General features: G+C 39.1%; 2 long non-coding RNA genes across 2 annotated transcripts; both read left to right on the forward strand.

The window, feature by feature from the left end:
- The first annotated feature begins 518 nt into the window (after nt 1-518).
- Nucleotides 519-1012, forward strand: LOC130084482 (uncharacterized). Its single transcript, XR_008806942.1, has 4 exons — nt 519-570; nt 667-705; nt 811-852; nt 947-1012. It is a non-coding gene; the product is annotated as an uncharacterized LOC130084482 (long non-coding RNA).
- A 333-nt stretch (nt 1013-1345) lies between these two features.
- Nucleotides 1346-2856, forward strand: LOC130084477 (uncharacterized). The gene is made up of 3 exons (XR_008806937.1): nt 1346-1507; nt 2166-2230; nt 2762-2856. It is a non-coding gene; the product is annotated as an uncharacterized LOC130084477 (long non-coding RNA).
- The last annotated feature ends 2895 nt before the right edge of the window (nt 2857-5751 follow it).

The following is a 5751-nucleotide window of genomic DNA, read 5'->3' on the forward strand; positions in this document are numbered from 1 at the left end:
CATTGTTACCTAGTCAACCGTTATCTGAGATTTGTTTTCATGATTATCGAATGTAAATAGTTTTATCTCTAAAAACAGTTTAGCCTATAAAGCTAGTATAACGCTAGTATATTGGGCATGTAGTAATGACAAATAAAAATCGCTTGTTAATACCACTAACAAGGCTGAAAATAGCCCCACACTAACACGGTAGCATAATGAGGGTCCCTACCTTCAAACCGAAGCATTGAGAACTTTGTCAGTGTCCAGACAGTTTAATAAGAAGATATTTTTTACATACAGTCAACTTCGCGTATACAGACAGGAGCCATCTTTGAAAAAGAGTCTCTACCAGTTGATCTACGAACGCCGATTAGTTGTTATTAGTTGTCTATACCTAAACAACTCTGCGTTGTTTAGGTATAGCCAGGTCTGCGGGCCGCGACAGGTCAACTAGTGGTGAGTTTAAAATGTCATTGTTATATTATCAATCAGGATGCAGGCAACTAAAACTATTGACTATTGGTTTGGGTTGCACAGGTTCGTCCAGGTCCAGGTCTAGGTCCGTGGGCCGGGACAGTTCAAGTGGTCGTGAGTATTGCCAGTTACATTTGGCTTGTCTTAATGAATATCAAATCAGCATAGGTCATTATCACTTTTGATAATGGATACATTTGGGTTGCACAGGTTCATACAGGTCCATGGGCCGGGACAGTTCAAGTAGTCGTGAGTATTGCCAGTTACATTTGGCTTGTCTTATTGAATATCATATTATCATGAGGAATACTATTGCTACTGGACTGACTAATGTTGGTGGTTTGGGTTTCTCAGGTGTACCCAGGTCCCAAGCCGTGGAGAGCAGGTCCTTAGATGGTGAATGTCATTGGTTGTATCACTCAGTGAGGCACATTGCACATATATTCTAAACATATTGATTGCTTCACACACTTTTTTCTTTCCTGCTTAGTTTTTTCACATGCAAGGCCCATTTACAGTAAGGCTGTGCCAACCACATTCCCCCTGTCAGAAGCGAGTAAGTACAAAAATATTTTCATGTGAAACCCAGACTAATATGTATTATAACATTGCATTCTCTTTGTAACTGTTTGGTTAATCAGACTCAAGGTTTTCATCTTGTTGCTTTGCCATTTATGACATTTGGTCTAGAACTCTTAATAAAATTGTTCTTTAATGAAACTGATTAGTCAAATACAGGGTTAAGGTTTCCCTGTTGAATAAAGTGTTAAGTAACTAATTGAATAGTCATTCATTTTTCTGGGATTGCTAGAGAGCACTCTTTTACTGAAAGGCTGAAATGCCTTGAGTAATCATTTTTTTCTTAATTTCTCATTATTGCCAGAATTCCAGAAAATAGTGGTGACAAAGCTGGTGACTCTCACTGATGAGGTCAAAAAACTCCAGAGGAGCTTACCTAAGTCTGGGATTGATATAAGCAAGATTGACACCTTGGAAGAGTTCGAGAGGGAGGAGGCTTCTCTTCTTGGAGAAAAACAAATTTGAAACCTTGGTAAAATATTTTTCACCCTCTTCCAATAGGGGGTTTATGCGGTGCGCTAAGCGTTCTAACCGAAAAACGGGTCTAATCATTTCCGCTTTTCACTTCAGTACACATCTGCAGCGGTAGGTGATCTCTTAGGTAACTTAAGTTTAGCTTATTATAATAGAATTTTTATTTCTGATCAAACTTTAGTGTACTTCTTTTAATTTAAATGTTGGAATATTATAATATCAGAAATGGCAACATCCGAACAGCAGGAGTTTTTGTTGTGTGCCAAGCTGCGAGTCAGTCAGGGTGATTCGGGTCCGAAAGATTAGGCGTGTTAATTTCGTTATAAGGAGACACACCACTGACTGCAGTCGGCATTTTGTGCCAGAAGATATATGAAACACAGTAATACAGATCATATTGATCATTTCAATATCGTTCTAGCAAATTCTATCTGAATTTTGTATTTTACCTGCTGATACAATGTGTTGGAAAGTATGTGATATTAGAGTTAAACAAATCATTCAATTATCTCAAGACTAGACATATAATTTTTAAAATTGACAGTTTTTCAGGGCTGCAAACAATTGGACCACACTGGTTGAACTTTTTTCTCTATCCGTACAATGTTCTCAATTTTTTACCCTTGATATATTTCCATGTGTTTTTTTTATTATAGGTTTGTCAGCTGGCAAGAGTCGGGGGGAAAGATGTAAAAGACTGCACGCACAAAGTGATGGACAGGTATTTATTTACACATTAACTTAACAGACACAGGTCTTTAGACATTTGACCAGAACAGTTTTCCATGTTAGTTCAGCTCTGCTTTGGTTTTCTTGTGTCCCCATTTTTCTTTTTCATTTGGTGCTTGATTTGGGGGTTTGGTTTAGTTGATGTTTTAAGTAAGGAGCAGGACTGTGCACTTGGGCACAGTGAACACACATTAAGGCTGACGATGGTTAATTTATGCAGCCCTTTGTCCATCTCAGCCAAGCAAGAGGTCTGATGTAGAGATCTGTATTGGTTATATTGTATAGTGTTGTTTTCAGGCGAAGGTAAAAATCTTATGGCTGTGCATAATGCCAATGCTCTATCAAAATCGCTGTTTGTTTTTTTGTCATTTATTTTGAATTCCTGCCGGAAAAAAGTTTTAAAAATTCAACTTATATGAGAAATGCAGCCTGCGGTCACCATGCATGGACAATCATGCTACATGTGTGTGTGTGTGTGTTTAAGTAATAATTGCATATTATTTTTGTCTTGGATTGGATTTAGGCCCTTCACCAATCAGCTGATGACCTTTTTTAATATGAAGGGGAAGGGCAAAAAGGATCAAATTGGAATTGAAGACAAGAAATTGTTTTCAGCAATAAAAGGTAAGCTTCATATTATGGCAATAAAAAAAAAAAAAGTGTGTATAATATGTATATGTATGTGTGTGTGTGTGTGTGTGTGTGTGTGTGTGTGTGTGTGTGTGTGTGTGTGTGTGTGTGTGTGTGTGTGGAATGCTGAATATCAGGCTTGATGTAAGTTGACTTGATTTAATAACTATTTCATTTAATCGAGTACTCAAATTTTCATCTAGACCACAACTGTGGCGTTTGTTATTTATTTTACATGTGGATTTTTTTGCTTTGATTTTAGCTGCTGTCATGAAATGGGACCCAGCTGCTACAGAGGCCCTTTAAGTTTGGGTAAAATTAGTAATAAAAATATATTTTGAGATTTAAATCATTGTTGTCTTCGAGTGATCAGTTTGGTTTACAGGAAAATAGTAGGCAGTTTATTAAAATTATATTGATAAGATAAAAAAATGCAAGACTAGTATATACACTACACAGTTATTGTCACAGTGTCTGGTTTATGTTCCTTGGGTCACCACTAGATGTCCTCCTTCCCCACGGTGTCCATCACACTCTTGAACTACATCCCCCATGATCCTTGTCTTTTCATTGCACTCAGCTGTCTCTTATCACTGATCATTGCACTCAGCCTGTTCCCCATTAGCATTGTCATTTCCCTGTGTATATAACCCTGTCTGTTTTAGTATGTCACGGAGTCCTTGTATTTATCACGCCACTTCTGTGTTCCTGTTTATGTTCTTGTTTTGGATGGATTATGATATTGACTATTGACTGGATTTTGAGTAACGGATTTCCCTAATTAAACATACTTTCTGCAATGGGCTATATGCACGCATAACTTCCGCGTTTGACGCAAGGATGCTCGTGCGTTTCTGGTTGGGGAGATTTAAAGCGGAGGAAAACCGAGGAAAACGGTATTATGGCAGAGTCTTCAAAATGTACTGTCCTCTCGTCTTTGAAATGAAACTTTAATACCTTTTAGATGTAATTTTATATATAGTTATGTTTATTTAATATAATAAACAAAGAAGCATAAACAAAATGAGGGGTGTCTGTTTTGTCTGTTTTTGTGACTAACGTTTCTTTAGTATAGCAATAGAGTATAAAAACCAATATAAATTCTCGGTATAGCATTGGACTCTACGATCGGCGGAAGTAATCCAGCATCCTTAGACCTTCACCGGAAATACCGCCGTGCATAGAGCCCATTGGATCTTCTCCTGTGTTCCCTGGTGTGGTTCGTGACAGTTAGTGATGGCAAAATGAGGCTTCCTGAACCTCTGAGACCTCGCAGACCATTGCTTCACCCAAAGGTTCATTACTCGAAGCTTCATTCAGCATTGCTCACTAGTGACACCTAGCTACTGTACAAAGAAATAGCAGACCAATTAATTCATTCTGAAACAATGACCTGAGCAGACTTATGATGTCAGTATACCCCCTTGTTCTGTTTTATTTATTTATTTATTTTCTTCTCACTGTTAATGTCTGTAACCTTTCATTTGCAATAATAAAAATACCTGAGCAGACATTTGTCCATTGCCTGGGTATAAAATATGTATATTTCTCTGTCTGAATTTACTTCTGCAGAGACAACTCTCTCACTCACTCACACACACACACACACACACACACACACACACACACACACACACCCAGAGAGAGAGAGTTAATTAATTATTCATAAATGGTTTGGATAGTGACAGTATGAACAACAAAAGTGACACTGTTGAGTGCAGTGCTTATGGTGGAGGGAGTGTATTAAAGCGCAACAGAAAAGTGTGGGGTGGTAAAGGTTAAGAATTGTTTCTGGTGATTTTGTGCATTGAACTGTTACTATTTTTGTGCAGTGTTGTGCTTATGGGACTGGGGACGTAGAGGAACGAAGGAAGGATTAAAAATGATTTTTATTGAGGAACAGAATTTTTTCAAGTGTCTTGGGGCTTAGACGATTCCTCTTCTTGGACAGAACCTCTCCAGCCTTGGAAAAGATCCTTTCGTATGGAACAGAGGATGCGGGGGAACATAAAAATGCCAGGGCCAGCTGGTATAAATGAGGATACTGATGTTTATGTTGAGCCCAATATACCAGTGGATCCTCAGATCTTGTGAGATTCACTTCAGATAAATATCGGTCCACTTCTACAGTAGCATCTGCTGTTGCACTTGAGCTCCTTCTACTGTGATCAACCGTGCTATCCAGCAGATACCAAATGTCACCTAATAATAGAGGTACAAAGAAATAAAACTCCATTAACAATGGTTCACAATACTAATCACTAATGTGAACATTCACACAATAAACACATATAGTACTTACTGTTGTCTGTGGATTGACCTGCTTCTGACGAGGCTGGCAGCTGAGTTGGGGGTGTATTGGTGGAAGCAGAATGGAGATCAGAACTTATGATTACAGTAGCGCATTCAGATTTTAATCTTGATATGGCTTCTTGCAGGTTCCCTTGACTTAAGAATGCCAGTTTTTTTAATCTGGGATCCAACAACGTGGGTATGGTCATCACACTGATTGATTCTAAATGTACTGCGTGTTCCCTGACCCTTCGTACAAGGCTGTCACCCAGCTGCCTTGCTGGATTGGACTTGAGGCCTTCTAGCTTAGTCGTTACAGCGTGATTCAGCATCTTCATCAAAGGAATCACTTTGGAGGTAGACACCCTTTTCTCTCCCGAAAGCTCTACTGTAGCCTGGTGGAAAGGGCCAAGAACATGTAAAGCATCCTGGACTGCCTCATACTCCAGGGCTGTAGGAGGGGTGATGTCGGTCTTTAGAGAGGCCAGGGCTGCCCCCACTGGCTCTCTCAGCTGATAGAGACGTTCCAGCATGTTATAAGTGCTGTTCCAGCGAGTGTCCACTTCAATTATTTTCAGAACTGGTCTCCCC

Source organism: Rhinichthys klamathensis, unplaced genomic scaffold (genome assembly GCF_029890125.1).
Source record: "Rhinichthys klamathensis goyatoka isolate OS25496 unplaced genomic scaffold, OSU_Roscu_1.1 h1tg000065l_1, whole genome shotgun sequence".
In the NCBI taxonomy this organism is placed as follows: domain Eukaryota; kingdom Metazoa; phylum Chordata; class Actinopteri; order Cypriniformes; family Leuciscidae; genus Rhinichthys; species Rhinichthys klamathensis.